Source organism: Malaclemys terrapin, chromosome 3, assembly GCF_027887155.1.
Source record: "Malaclemys terrapin pileata isolate rMalTer1 chromosome 3, rMalTer1.hap1, whole genome shotgun sequence".
Classification (NCBI taxonomy): Eukaryota; Metazoa; Chordata; order Testudines; family Emydidae; genus Malaclemys; species Malaclemys terrapin.
The window spans coordinates 95,100,295-95,114,441 of record NC_071507.1 but is presented as its reverse complement, the minus strand read 5'-3'; the positions used below and the strand labels follow the sequence as shown (position 1 = coordinate 95,114,441).

The following is a 14,147-nucleotide window of genomic DNA, read 5'->3' as shown; positions in this document are numbered from 1 at the left end:
TTATGAAGCTAGCTCACAGTAATAACACTACACTCATATTCAGTGCCCACTCTTACCGTCCTTATTCAAGCAATACTCATATGGACTCAAATGGGAGTTTTGCTTGAATAAGGTCTATAGGATCCTGCAGACATTTCCATCTTTCCTCATATCAGTATTCCCATTGAAGTCATAGGAATACTCACTGACCCGTAATCATTTTTAGTGACCAGTACTGATAACTACCATATGAAAATACTGCAAGTGTACATTCTTATGCCATTACACAGAATACTTTTTCTTTTAAACACCATTAAACAAATATCATCATTCAATATGGGACACTGGGGGGAGGAGAATCCCTAAATAAATAAGATAATACATAGGTTTTATTTTATTTTCAGTCATATTTCACCAGTTATATTGACTTCTGTAGTTTGGAGATGCCCTAATTCAATCAGAATCAGAAGCTAAATGAAACACAGGCCTTTACCAAGGAAACCTCTAAGCAGCCCAGTAGAATTATCCTCCAGGCATTGCTATAGCAACCCCACTGTACAGACATTTCCATCATTATCCTTTTTTATTCTCCTCTGCCTCCCTACCAGCTTCTCTGCTCCTCAGATTCCAACTATTGCACAAATGCCAAGAGATTTTCATACAACTTTGGGACAAAGGGCGGAAAAATGTGATTTTTATAAATTTCCTATTTAAACAGTATTACATCACTACAAATATTATTTTAGACAAATAAGAATAGAAGAAGAATCTTTGAAATGTACAGTACCAAAGTTTGTCAGTAAAAAAAGCATCCCAGGCATAGGCTATCAGTAATGAGGACAAGAGAAAAAAAATATTGTTCTGTTAGCATATTGCATAGTATTTCTACATTTCTGTTGGCAATGCAATCACCAGAAAGATTCTCTACTTCGGAATAAACATCTCCAAAAAGTTATATAAAAAAGTATGATATATTAAGTAGGCTTCATAGAGGAGAAAAAAGTATCATTAAGAGTAATTTCAAAACAGCAAACAAAGCAACATTTAGATCTAATAAAATAATAAAATATTTGCAAACACTTTATATAGTCTAATTAAATATTTTGCTTGTGTCATATTTGTAAAACAATTTTTCTAACATTTTAACAATAATCAAGAAAGAACCACTTTAGAAACAAGTTCCATGTCAGAGTTATAAAGAGCTTCTATTTTGCTTCTGATTTTTCATTTTAATAACTACCAAAATACTCTAGATAATGTTATAATAATTACATTCACTTTTAAATATTTTGTTGAAAACAACAGTGTATATTACCTATTCTTGCACTAATAGAAAAACATGTCTGTTCTAAAGAGACATTTTCTGCAATCAAAGCTCAGTGATTTTTATAATAAAATGGCCAAAATTAAATGAAATGAAAACTATTATTTAAAAGGGCTTATTCTTATCAACAAGTAAAAGAGAACTCACTAAAATCATAACGTCATGGCATCACTTCAAGCAGATTATGCTTTCCAACCAAAACTACTGTATGAGTAGTTTTAACTTATGATTTATACAATGTACAATGTTTTTTATTTATTCCGTGGATAGTCTGGATGACTTCCAAAGTTCTCTTGAGAACACATTGCAATAGTTACAACATAATAGAGGCATGATGTTCCATTAACATGTACCCAGAGGAAAGAATACAGTTCTTCTGGACACAGGAAGAGTATGAGAAGTTAGAGCACATTCAAAAAACTGAGGGCTTGTCATAAACAGATAGTTAAGGGTTAATGCCTCTTTTACCCGTAAAGGGTTAAGAAGTTCACCTAGCCTAGCTGACACCTGACCAGAGGAACCAATGGGAGGACAAGATGGTTAAAAAGGGAGGAGGGAAGTTCCCTTTGTCTGTGTGAGTTTCACTTTGGACCAGAGTGGGAAAGCTCCAGAATTCAGCCTCTTATTAAGTAGTGAGTATTAGTGAAGGAAATAAATAGGTTTATGTTTATTTCTTTGTAACCTGTCTTTTGCAATTAGAGCAATAGTCAAATTTGGTATTTGGGTATTTTTTTGTGTGTAACTAAGGGTTTGCCTGGGGAGCATCCTCTGTGTTTGGAATCTGTTGTCTGTGAGAGTAGCTGGTATGCTAATCTCTCCCAGAGGGTTTTCTTTTACCTTTCTTTTCTTTAATTAAAAGCCTTTTTCTTAATACCTGATTGATTTTTTCCTTGTTTTAAGATCCAAGGGGGTTGGATCCGGGTCCACCAGGAGTTGGTGGGAGAAAGGAAGGGGGATGGTTAATTTCTGCTTGTTTTAAGGTCCAAGGGGTTGGATCTGTGTTCACCAGGGAATTGGTGAAGAGTCTCTCAAGACTACCCAGGGAAGGGAATTAGTGCTTGGGAGTGGTGGCAACCAGACCAGATCTAAGCTATTAATTGAGCTTAGAGCTTCTCATGCAGGTCCCCACATCTATACCCTAAAGTTCAGAGTGTGGAAGGAACCTTGACAGGGCTAAATTATGAATCATTTATTTGCACATGAAATCCTTTTGAAGTCAGTGGGACTACTGCTCTGAATAACTGCTTACCAATGTGAGCAAGGGATTCACAATCTTGCCCAAAGTAATCAGAAGAGTTTCTTGAACCTTGATCCTACCAACACTTAAGAACATGTGTAACTTTATGCATGTGAGCTATCCCACTGACTTCAATGAATTAGTCATGTGTAAAGTTACGCACATGCTTAAGTGTATGCTAGATGAGGGCCTTAGATTGCAAGCTCTTTTAGAGAATGGACTGTAGTATACTGAAGCTACATGCATGTGAAAGAATTTTTTGAGAATTTATTACAACAACTCAGTAACACAAAAGAATGTCAGGTGATTAAAAAATATATGATATCTTCAACTGTAGCAAATGATTATTTACAGCCATTCAGAACAGGGTTCCAAACGGAATTAATGTTCTAAATAACATGCTACTATGTTAAACATTTTTAAAATTCATTTACTAAATTATAATTGTCCCAATTATGCTATTCTTACTTAGGCTGAGAAGTATCTTACTCAGTGAGTAGTCCCAAGGGGGGAATCGATGAGACTGCTCACTAAATAACATATTACTCTGCTTGAACAAGGCAAGCAGAGAAGGATCACTATGATTAAATATCCTACAATGGCTAGTTTTCCAAGAATTGTTTATTTCTCTGTGCCCATCCTGAACATCTCACATCACATTACAGATGCAAAAAGCAAGGGAAAACCATAAAATAGCATTATTATAAAAAATACTACCCAGGGGGTAAAAAATATGGTCTGGATCCTCAATCCAGGGCAGCAGAAGTTGGTAGAACTAAGGAAGGGATAAAAGGCAGTATGTGGAATTTGAAGTCTGTACATTTGTATCTGTACGCAAATGCCAGAAACCCCTATGTTTAAAGGACTTGCAGATATGGCACTTGTCACTTATGTGCCCTTCGCCTAAGTACCTTAGGCAGCTGGTATGTGGATCGCTGACGGGCATAGGCCATTTGCAGCGATTGCAGGGCTTAAAGCTTGGGGACCAGGCATGCGTCAGCAGTAAATAAACTGGCCCGGCCCGCCAGGGTGCTTACCCTGGCGAGCCGCGTGCCAAACGTTGCCAACCCCTGCTGTAGAATATACAATTTATTTAAAAATACAAGAAAACTATAGTCAATGTCATGGCTGCTATTCAGAGCCCTGAGGGCATCCATGAAATTGACAAAAAGGGCAAGAGAATTCCCTTTTCACCAAAGCATTGTCCACAGACCTCAGGGGTGGAACCCTCACCCACATCTTTCCTATTTACCTTGAGCTACTAGATTTAATCTTCCACCTCGTATGTGTCTTTAAAACTGTGTTCAAATGCTGTATTACCAACATAATTTTTGCTCCCTGAGAACAACAGCTCCCAGCAAGCCCATAGTCAAATCGACATAGTTTATAACTCTTTTTACAATCACCATAACTGTAGAGAGAAACACCCACATAGCACAATACAGAAACCCTTACGCAACTAATTGTCACTCCCAAGAATGATCCCATTGAAATCTCCAGGATTACTCACATGAGAAAGGGTTTCAATTTGGATCCATAACAAATAAATTGAAAACATAATTCTTTGGAACTTTTAACAATACAATCAACTCCATTCATTTTTGTGGAACTTTTCTTTATGCTGCTTATAAATTCTGAGCAGTTACAGAAACACAATGGGCAATTAAAAACAGCTCAGCAAAATCACAAAAACACCTTCAAATTAAAGGAAAAGTAAATGAAGAATGGTAAAAAGGTTAAAGCAGCACTAGCTTTCTGGCATCCAATCACAGATCCCACAGAGTTCTACAATGAAACTCATCAGCATAGCTTGTGGAGAGAAAAATGAGTTGCCAAACGGACATCAGGTAGGAATATAAACTGCAGCATGTACAATGTTCCATGATGTCAATGCCGAAACAAAGTTAAATTGGGCACACAGCCTGATCTCCAACCCAAATTCTAGTAGGATCATAGTTATCTTGGTGGCTATCACAACATCTATCTTTAGAGCCCTGGAAAAGTGACTTATCTTGTGTAATTTTTGGAAAATTCTGTTCACTGATTAGGTACCACTCTTGTCAATCAGCTTTTTAAGTGAAAGCTGCACTGGAAATACTGTCTAGGAACTCTTAAGTTCTGACAGGGCTGGGGGGGGAGGGTTCCTCACCTCACTGGGAACATCTTTGAAATTAACATACAAATACTTGGTTGAAAGCATCTCATTTCTTAAATAGTCTGAATATGTGTCAGGCACAGTACATTTCCCTGGATGAATTAAATAGGAGGGAGCCAGTGCCCTGCCTGAGCAATGGTGGCAATTCAACAGAAGAACTGCCTGACGCTTACAATCTAAATGTGAGAAACTGAATTTCTGTTTCTTTTCCATGATGAGGTATTGAGATACAATATATGCTCATGTTTTGATTAGTCTTAATGAAACCTGGATATTTATGGAAGATTTTGTTACAGTAAGGTAAAGAGTTGGAAGGCTACATAGTTGCTCAATATTGTTCTGTTTTCTGTTATAACCAGTTCTTCCTGAGAGAAGGAGTTGTGGTTGAGATATAAAAGCAGTGGTGATTTATTAGATGCAATGTTTTACCAAGACTTCTAGAAAAGTACAGTACTTTTTGCCTACTCATGTAGGTAACGATATATAGATGTAGATGTATACATGCATATGTGATATAGGTATGTCAAAACTCTCTTTTAATTTTAGATTGTCATTGTCCTCACCTTCATGCCTATTTTGTTTTGTTTTTTACACTTTTTATTCATATATTTGTATCTCATTGCCTTGTACCATACCTGTTACTATAGGCATGGCTGTTGGACCTACATGTTATTAAAATTCCCTGACACTTCCCATTAAAAGATGCTGTTTTCAGTTGCTTTACAACTTTGCTAAACTTTAACAATTTAGGCTTAACTTTTCCATGCCAGGTGTCTGCCTCATATATATAAAATTTTCAGCCAAAATGGTTCAGCCATATCAGAGAATGAGGCTTGAAAAAATAGATATAATTTTGCCCATGTTAAAAAATTCTCAAGACCTTTTCTTTTAAATGTTCTATTGCCCCCTATACTTTGGAGTAGAAATCTAAAATGTGGCAGTGGTTGACTTTTCTGTCAGGGATGTGCTTTCTGCCTTCCCCATAAAAATGTGGCTAAGTAATAAGCCTTTGAAATTTGCAGTTTGCACATGCTCAGTAGAGGTTGAAGACTCCAATCTCACGGAGCATATTCCATCTTCTCATCGCTACTAGTGCTGATCATACAGTGCATATGTCATCACCACAGAGTGACTAAGCATGCTCCAAGCCCACAGCTAGGGGGGCACAGAAGGATTTCCCTCTGAAAGCTGATCTGTGACAGACTGGAGCCAGGCACTGGAACTGAGACAGAGAGCCTGTTGCCTCTGTTCTCAATAACACACACACACACACACACACACACACAACCCCACTCTAGCACCAAGGCAGCATGGAGAAGATAGCTTTCTGATTCAAATGTGGACAGGACAAAAGCTGAACTGGGGAGAGGGAAAGAAGTAGATTGAGGAAAAGAGTGTGGTGAGACTGGGACTGGAAGGGGTGGGAGAGGAACTTGACTGGAAATTGGAGGGGGAGACTGGGACTGGTTGGGCCAGGATACTGGGAGCCAAGGCTGGGTTAGGCAAGGAGACTGGAGGTTGGGGGCTTTGAGGAGGGGGAGAACTGGGACTGGAAGCTGGTGAGAGAAACTGAGGGGTGCATGGGGAGTGGAGACTGGGAACCAAATGCTGGGGGGGCAATGAAATCAGCGGAGGAACTGAGGTGACAGGGGAAATAGTAAATAGTGGAGGAGGGAGAATAGGGCCTGGAAGCAAATAATTCTTCTCCTTCTCCCTTAAAAGCCAACAACATGATATGTTAATCTTTAATGACACAAGGCAACTCGTCTTAAGAAAACAACAAGGTCATTGTGGGTAACTGACTGATATAATAAAAAGGCTTATTAGCCCTGCTACTCATCATTTTTTCTCTACGGCAGCAAAGGATTTGGGGGGAAAGGGCAAAGCAGGGAAGGAATTATGATTTTCACAGTCTTTTCTCAAGGCTTCTTCTCAGGCAGTACAAAAACATACAGGCCTTTATGCAGGATTACATCTAAAGGTACAATCCAGCCCTAAACACATTTAATTTAGAGTGTGTTTTGTGATCTCTATCCCTTGGGCATTTCCTTACTGAGAAGTGAATTGTGAATGAAACAGTCATGCTTTCATGGTGCTTGGAGCAAGAATTTAGAAAAGAGCCCTTTGAGCTACGAGGCAGAATTCTAGGTGAGTTGGCCTGAATGCCTTCTGCTTCCTCCAGGCCTCCAACATGGGAAGAAGGATGGGGTAAAGAATGCTGGAGGTAATCCCATTGTGGCTGGGGGCACTGGAGAGTCAGATGCAGAGAAGTTAAGTAACTTCCAGAGAGGTACTGAGGTCTGGTAATTTTGGTACAGGAATGCAAGTCAGGAGACTTGGGACTAATCCAGGCTCTGACATTAATATAGGAACCAATCAACTCCCATTGAAATGAATGGGAGTATTTCTATTGACTTCAACAAAAGTTGGATTGGGCCCTAGCTGAGTAATCTTAGTCAAATCTCTTAACCTCTCTCAGTTTACATTTTGCTATTTGTAACTGGAGACAGTGTTTTTTTGTAAGTGGCAAAAATGTGAAACTACATAAGGTTTAGTTTTAGTATGTCCACAGCCACAGTTTGTTTCACTGTGAAAGTACTAATTTATATAATACAGTGTCCTTGTTTAGGGACATGTTTCTCTGCTGAAGAAGTATAACTGAAAACAACAATAGCAATGCATAATTACTTATAGGGCCTAAGACATCTGGGTGCCTAACAAAATGTAATCAAATATGTTTTAAGCAAAGCCAGAGATTATAATGATTGTATACAGAGCAGGTGCAAAACCAATGAAAGCAAAACAAAATCCCATAGCCATCACCCAAACATACAATAAATAAAACAACATCCATCATAGACTCTAAAAAGAAAAAGAAAACAAGAACATCTTGAATCTCCCTAAGAAGCATGTGATGGGTGTGCTGTGCACTATATTGAACGCAGTACTTACCAAATCCAACAGTTTTTACTAGTTCTTTAATCAGCAAAGCTTTCCCACACCCTCAATGCAAGGTTTGCCTGAGTAAGAAGTGTAGGATCAGGAACTGTACTGGTGAAGCATAGAGACAGTGAGTGAAATCCTGGCTCCACTAGAGTCAATGGGAGTTTTGCCATTGCCATTAATGGGACCCGGATTTAGACAAAGTATTTAGAGAATACGGAGGGTTCTTAAGCTAAGGGACTGATACACATAAGAAAAAATGACTCTGGAAGAAAATATTGGTACATGGTTGAGAAAAGATAACTGCAGACTGAAACATAAACAACAGGGGTAACCTGAATATTTTAAACAAAATTGAAAACCATGGGCAAGACAATGAAATCCTTCTCCTCCTGCCAAAAAGACACTAAGGTCTACACATTGCAAAGAACTAAGGTCAATGAGAAATTAATAGGCTACACTTCAACAAGAGCAACTGTCACAAGGGAAAATAAATGTTGGGACCCCCCCCTTCCAAATAGCCATAAAAAAAGGAGAGTGATCACAACCCCCTAGACCTACTCATGACCCCTTAGAGGGGTTGCATCCCCCAAGGATATGGTAATGGGACTGTCTGTAGTCTGGTGAAATAAACAAGACTCCAAACACTTAAACAAGAAGTATCAAACTATTTATTAAAAGCTTGTTTGTTATGTTGAATGGTATTTTCATAGTAACCAGAGTGTTGCATGCACTATTCATGCTCCCTCCTGCCCCTAATCTGTCCCTGACTCACCTCCTCTATGGAAGGGGAGAGTGGGTGACACAGAGTTCAGTACCCTGGCTACATGCCACTGGGGAATTCTCAAAAGGAAAATCCCAAGCTGCCCTTTAAAACAACTTTGTTCTGCTGGAGCAATGCAAAGGGGAAATACACTGGGTAGGGGTCAGGTGCAAGAATAGGTTGATTACTACTAAAAATTGTAATGGCAATGATAGTGAGCACTAGATGGCTAGTTACGGTTTCAATAGGGATTTGTAATCAGCACAGTAGCACCATTACACATGGGGCACAATGTTTATGAGTTTTGCTGGCCTGGCCAGAGGAGGCTGAGAACATGGTAACAGAAAATGCTCCTTTTCAGGGCGATCCAATCAATAAGGAACAGACAAAAGTCAGGTGTCACTTTCCCTTCCTGGCAGATACCACCAGCTACAACAAAATTGCAGGCCTATCTTAAGGTTAAACTTGTGTTTTTTCTTTTATTATTGTGTTTACTAATCAAGGAATTTACAAGGGAGTGGTATGTTGTTTTGAAAGCTGCATTGGAATTGCAAGCTATCACTTTATGGGCACTGAAGAGGTGTCCAGGTCCTGATTGCGGGCTAGAGATCTCTGTAACAAAGCATGCAAGTACAGTCATTCTGGAAACAGCGAGCTTAAAGGAAGGTGGGGTGAGTTGTGCCACACTGCCTTAGTGGAGCAGCCTGTTTTCGCTCTCTATTTTGGGTTCTTGTATGTTCTGAACTCTAAGAAATAAAGTAGGGTAACACGGTACTTTCATTTTTATCTAATTTCTCTTTTTCCGCACCATAAAGATCACGTACTATCCAACAACTAAGCATGTCATTTATTTGTTTGAATTTACAAATATTACAGTAAACTAATAAGAATACTAATTTAAGTCTTTCTTTGGAGCTAATACTAAATATGTAGGACACCGTCTGACATTCTGCTGAGAACAGTATTTGGTCTTTCATTTTCATTATGTCTAGTGCATGTCTGTTCTTTTTCTGTGTTAGTGTATTCCATGACATCCCAGAAGGCATTTTTATGCAAAGTGTCCTAATGCTGTCATATTGAACACTTAAAAGCCTGGCCTGATCTCATACTGCTGTAACTCCATCTACTTCATTAAAATGGCTCCTGGTCTACATTGTTGTGAGAGCAAAGCAAACCCACAGGTATCTTTTTAATAAATAATTCTACTAAGCATACAGTACGGGCCTGATTCTGATCTCAGTTACATTGGTGCACATCAGGAATAACTCCACTGAAGTCTATGAAGTTATCTGGTGTAAATCCAACATAAGTCAGAGGAGAATCAGACCACATTTATTTGGAATCTCCCTTTTTAACAGCCATTTTTTCTTTTGATATTACCTATCATACTTTTATTCTATTCGAACAATAAGAAAATGAAGGTGCCACCACACAGATATCCATTAGCTGAATGTCCTAATTGGCAGACAAAATTCCAGAGGTTTACTCATTTCAGACAGATCAGTGTAATTGCCATCTTGAACTTTGCTAAATTTAAACCATTTGGGTTGAAATTTTTCATGCCAGATGTCTGCTTCAGGCTAACATATATATAAAAACAACAAGGAGTCTGGTGGCACCTTAAAGACTAACAGATTTATTTGGGCATAAGCTTTCGGGAGTAAAAACCTCACTTCTTCGGATGCATAGAGTGAAAGTTACAGATGCAGGCATTATATACTGACACATGGAGAGCAGGGAGTTACTTCACAAGTGGAGAACCAGTGTTGACAGAGCCAATTCAATCAGGGTGGATGTAGTCCACTCCCAATAATAGATGAGGAGGTGTCAATTCCAGGAGAGGAAAAGCTGCTTCTGTAGTGAGCCAGCCATCTGGGCTTGAATAGGGACTGGGAGTGGCTGGCTCACTACAGAAGCAGCTTTTCCTCTCCTGGAATTGACACCTCCTCATCTATTATTGGGAGTGGACTACATCCACCCTGATTGAATTGGCTCTGTCAACACTGGTTCTCCACTTGTGAAGTAACTCCCTGCTCTCCATGTGTCAGTATATAATGCCTGCATCTGTAACTTTCACTCTATGCATCCGAAGAAGTGAGGTTTTTACTCCCGAAAGCTTATGCCCAAATAAATCTGTTAGTCTTTAAGGTGCCACCAGACTCCTTGTTGTTTTTGTAGATACAGACTAACACGGCTACCCCCTGATATATACAAAAGTTTCAACTAAAACGGTTCAGTTGGGTAAAAAGAGGTTAGGGTAAAATACGTTAGTTTGTAACGTATAAAAATTCTTGCAACTGTTTCTTTAAGAAACTCTAGCATTCCCTCGCATAAGAACAGAGACTTGAAATTTGGCAGGCTGATCACTGTAATGTCAGGAATGTGCCATTTGCTGTCCCTTTAATATCAGCCCAAATTCAGCCAAGTTATAAGATTCTGAAAAATCTCAGTTTGCACATGCTCAGTAGAGATATCTTAGAGTTTGGTAGCTAAATTCTCCAAAGATTCTGTAGACACTGAGCATGCTCCATCTCCTCAATGTTCCTACGTGGTGATGAGACTACATATGCACCATCTCCACCAAGCTGGGGAACGGGGAAATGAGCAGAGGGGGCAGAAGATGGTGAGGCTATGAACACAGTGAAGGGAAGCAGGAGCAGACGAGGGAAGACAGGAACAGAGGGGGAGCAGGGGCAGGGGCTGGGTGGAAAGATAGAAGCAGTGGGTGAGGCTAGGGGATGAGTTAGACACAGGGCAGAAGGGGATAACAGGACTGAGGAGGTGAGAATAGAAGAAAAAGGGGACAGGAAGAAACTGGGATTGAAATATTTTAACCACTAAATAACACTCTATTCCCCTCTAGTGGCAGGTTACTCCACTATTAGTTCAAGTGGCAGAGCACTGTACTGTGGGTATAAAGATCCCAATCCTGCTGATTCACCATCTGGGTGAGAGGAACAGTATGGTTCCACAAGATGACATTTTTATGTTTTCAAAGTTTAAGTTTTAAAAGTCTAGGAAATTACTTTAAAATATAATAAGAAAACACTCAGGTTGCAAAGTCAAGCACTCAAATCAAAGTAGTATGTGTGTATGTATTAGTTTATTACATGGTCACATGTATTACATTTTTCACAGGACTTTGAACCCTTCATTCTAGCATTTCCTAACATTTGAATGCTTAATTTTGCAATCTTAATGTTCTTTTAACATAGGTTTTTTGGATGCAATATAACATTATTAGTTATAACATTATAAGTGCCTTACCAATAGTAGCTGATAGGTAACTCCTTATACAAGGAGTTTAATGCAGCTCGAGCAAAAAACTATATCAGTGAAAAAATGATAGCAATGGCTTTTTTATTTATCAACATCTTTATAATAAATGACAACGCCTAACCATTTATATTATTTTTATGCAGGAATCATGAAATGATAAAGGAGTTCTTTATAAACTGGCACTGCAGAAGGATGTGATGACATCAGTAAGCAGAATGACAAAATGATTTTACTCCACTTCCTGTGTTAGAGATACTATCTATATAACCACAGTTGTTATCCAGGTATTGCAACCATGGCCTTGGCTAATAGCAGCAGAAAGTGAATTAGATTTGCAAAAATGATCAGCATTTTTGGAGCATAGCAGCAATTTGGCAAGTATTTCAATTTTCTGTAATTCTGAAATTTCTTTAACACCTTTAAATATAGGTGAGGCAAATTGCTGTGATAACAGAGACAAACCAAACTACATGCCACTTTGCAAATTAATATTTACATGTTGCATTTTAATTTTCTGATTATTACAACTGTCAAATAACGCTGACATTTTTCTGCAAGTATTTGCTCAAATAAAATACTGAATTAGCTCTGTTCTCCTGTAGCTTCTCGGTAAGGCTGTGTATGTCTGTCATAGCCACAATCTCCATGGAAATGGTGACAGGGTTGGTTTGTTTGCTTGTTTGTTTGTTTCAGAAAAAGTCCTGGTCCTAGTCACCAGAGTAAGTTCACTACTGAGCAGACTTCCTATATGATTAGTTATAAATCTGGTTTTCTACATGTCTCGTGAAGAGGATTATGACACATATTGTTGAAGACTGCAAAATAACTCAACTTTCTGAAGGTTTTCATGCCTTGAACATCGTTGTTAAGAACGCTGTGCTTGACTTGACCCTACAGCTCGGGGCTGACCAGAATCCAACTACTCGTAACAGAACAGAGATATTCATAGCATTTTACTAATACTGAGCTAAATTCTTCCATCTTTAGACTACTTCTTACACAAGTTCCACTGACTTCAGTGGGACTACTTACATGAGTAAGAATCTAGGAGAACCTGGTTCTTTATTATTAACAGTGCTATTTTACTATTGGCTATCAATCAGGTATTATGTCTCACAAGTTTGTACAGAATCCACTTTTTCATCAACTTACCGGTAATTACAATTCCAGCACTAATGACAATTACTGTATTCAAATGCTTTTTCAAATTCAGGGCTTTTCCTGTAATTCTTTCTTTTGATATCATTTTCCCTATCCTGGGAAAAGCAGTATTTCTTAATCTGTCAAAGGGCAGAAAATCCAACACCGTCTAGTAAACAAACATGCCCATACTTGTCTTTCGGAAAGTACTGCAACAGCATACAGAGCTCAAATATTTCATTCAGCTGCCATGCAGGTTGTAACAATCACAGATTTGCAACCAATCTACTTACAGCACTATCCGCCCCAACTGTATTTAGATTCTTTGCATACTGCTTAGCAGCTGCACATACATTTTTATTCTAGAAAGCTAGAAGAACAGTGCTAGAAATGACTACCTGTCATAACCTAGTATGTTAGTAGGGTTACCATATTTCAGCAAGCAAAAAAGAGGACGGGAGGAGCCCCGCCCTAGCCCCGCCCCTGCCCCTCCCACTTCCCGCCCCCCCAGAACCTCCAACCCTCCCCCCGTTCCTTGTCCCCTGACTGCCCCCTCCTGGGACCCCTGCTCCTAACTGCCCCCCAGGACTCCACCCCCTATCTAAGACTCCCTGTTCCTTGTCCCCTAACTGCCCCCTCCTAAGACCCCCCCAACTGCCCCCCAGGACCCTACCCCCTACCTGTACCCTGACTGCCCAAAACTTTCTCCACTCCCCCCAAAAAGCCCCCCCCCCCATTTCTTGACTGCCACCTCCAGAACCTTCCTGCCCCTTCTCCTGCCCCCTGGCCCCCTTACCCTGCTGCTCAGAACAGGGTGTTGGGCTCTGTGCCAGCCGGACACGTGGCTGCGCTCCCCAGCACAACAAAACCCGGTCCCTGGCCCTGCACAGTGCTGCCGGACCGGGCTGCAGGGGAGAGCTGCCCTTGTATCAGCACAAAGTGCTCTCGCTCCCGTTTTGCTACGCTGCATGGCAGAAACCGCTCCCAGTTGCAAAAGGGGAGGGCTGCACTTTGTGCTGAGACACTTGCTCAGAATGCAGGGCGGATCCGGCTCCTCTCCAGCTGCTCCGGAGTCCAGCCCGGGACTTTCCTGCAGCCCTCCCAGCCGCTCGCTCTGCTCTGCCGGGGGAGGGGGGAAATCCCGGACATTGTGAGTGCTTTACAAATTCCCCCCGGACGCTATTTTTAGTACAAAAAAGAGGACATGTCCGGGTAAATCCGGACGAATGGTAACCCTAATGTTAGTTTCTCCCTTGAAAACTAAACTACATACAATAGTTGATGCTTCCTAGTTGCTATAGAGATAAAGTTTTTCTTCCTAAAAAAA

At 40.0% G+C, this 14,147-nt stretch overlaps 1 long non-coding RNA gene across 1 annotated transcript; it reads left to right on the top strand.

Annotated features, from left to right (window-relative positions):
* Nucleotides 1-1,868: 1,868 nt before the first annotated feature.
* LOC128834689 (uncharacterized) lies at nucleotides 1,869-13,278 on the top strand. The gene is made up of 3 exons (XR_008444469.1): nucleotides 1,869-1,935; nucleotides 9,421-9,582; nucleotides 11,824-13,278. It is a non-coding gene; the product is annotated as an uncharacterized LOC128834689 (long non-coding RNA).
* Nucleotides 13,279-14,147: the final 869 nt, after the last annotated feature.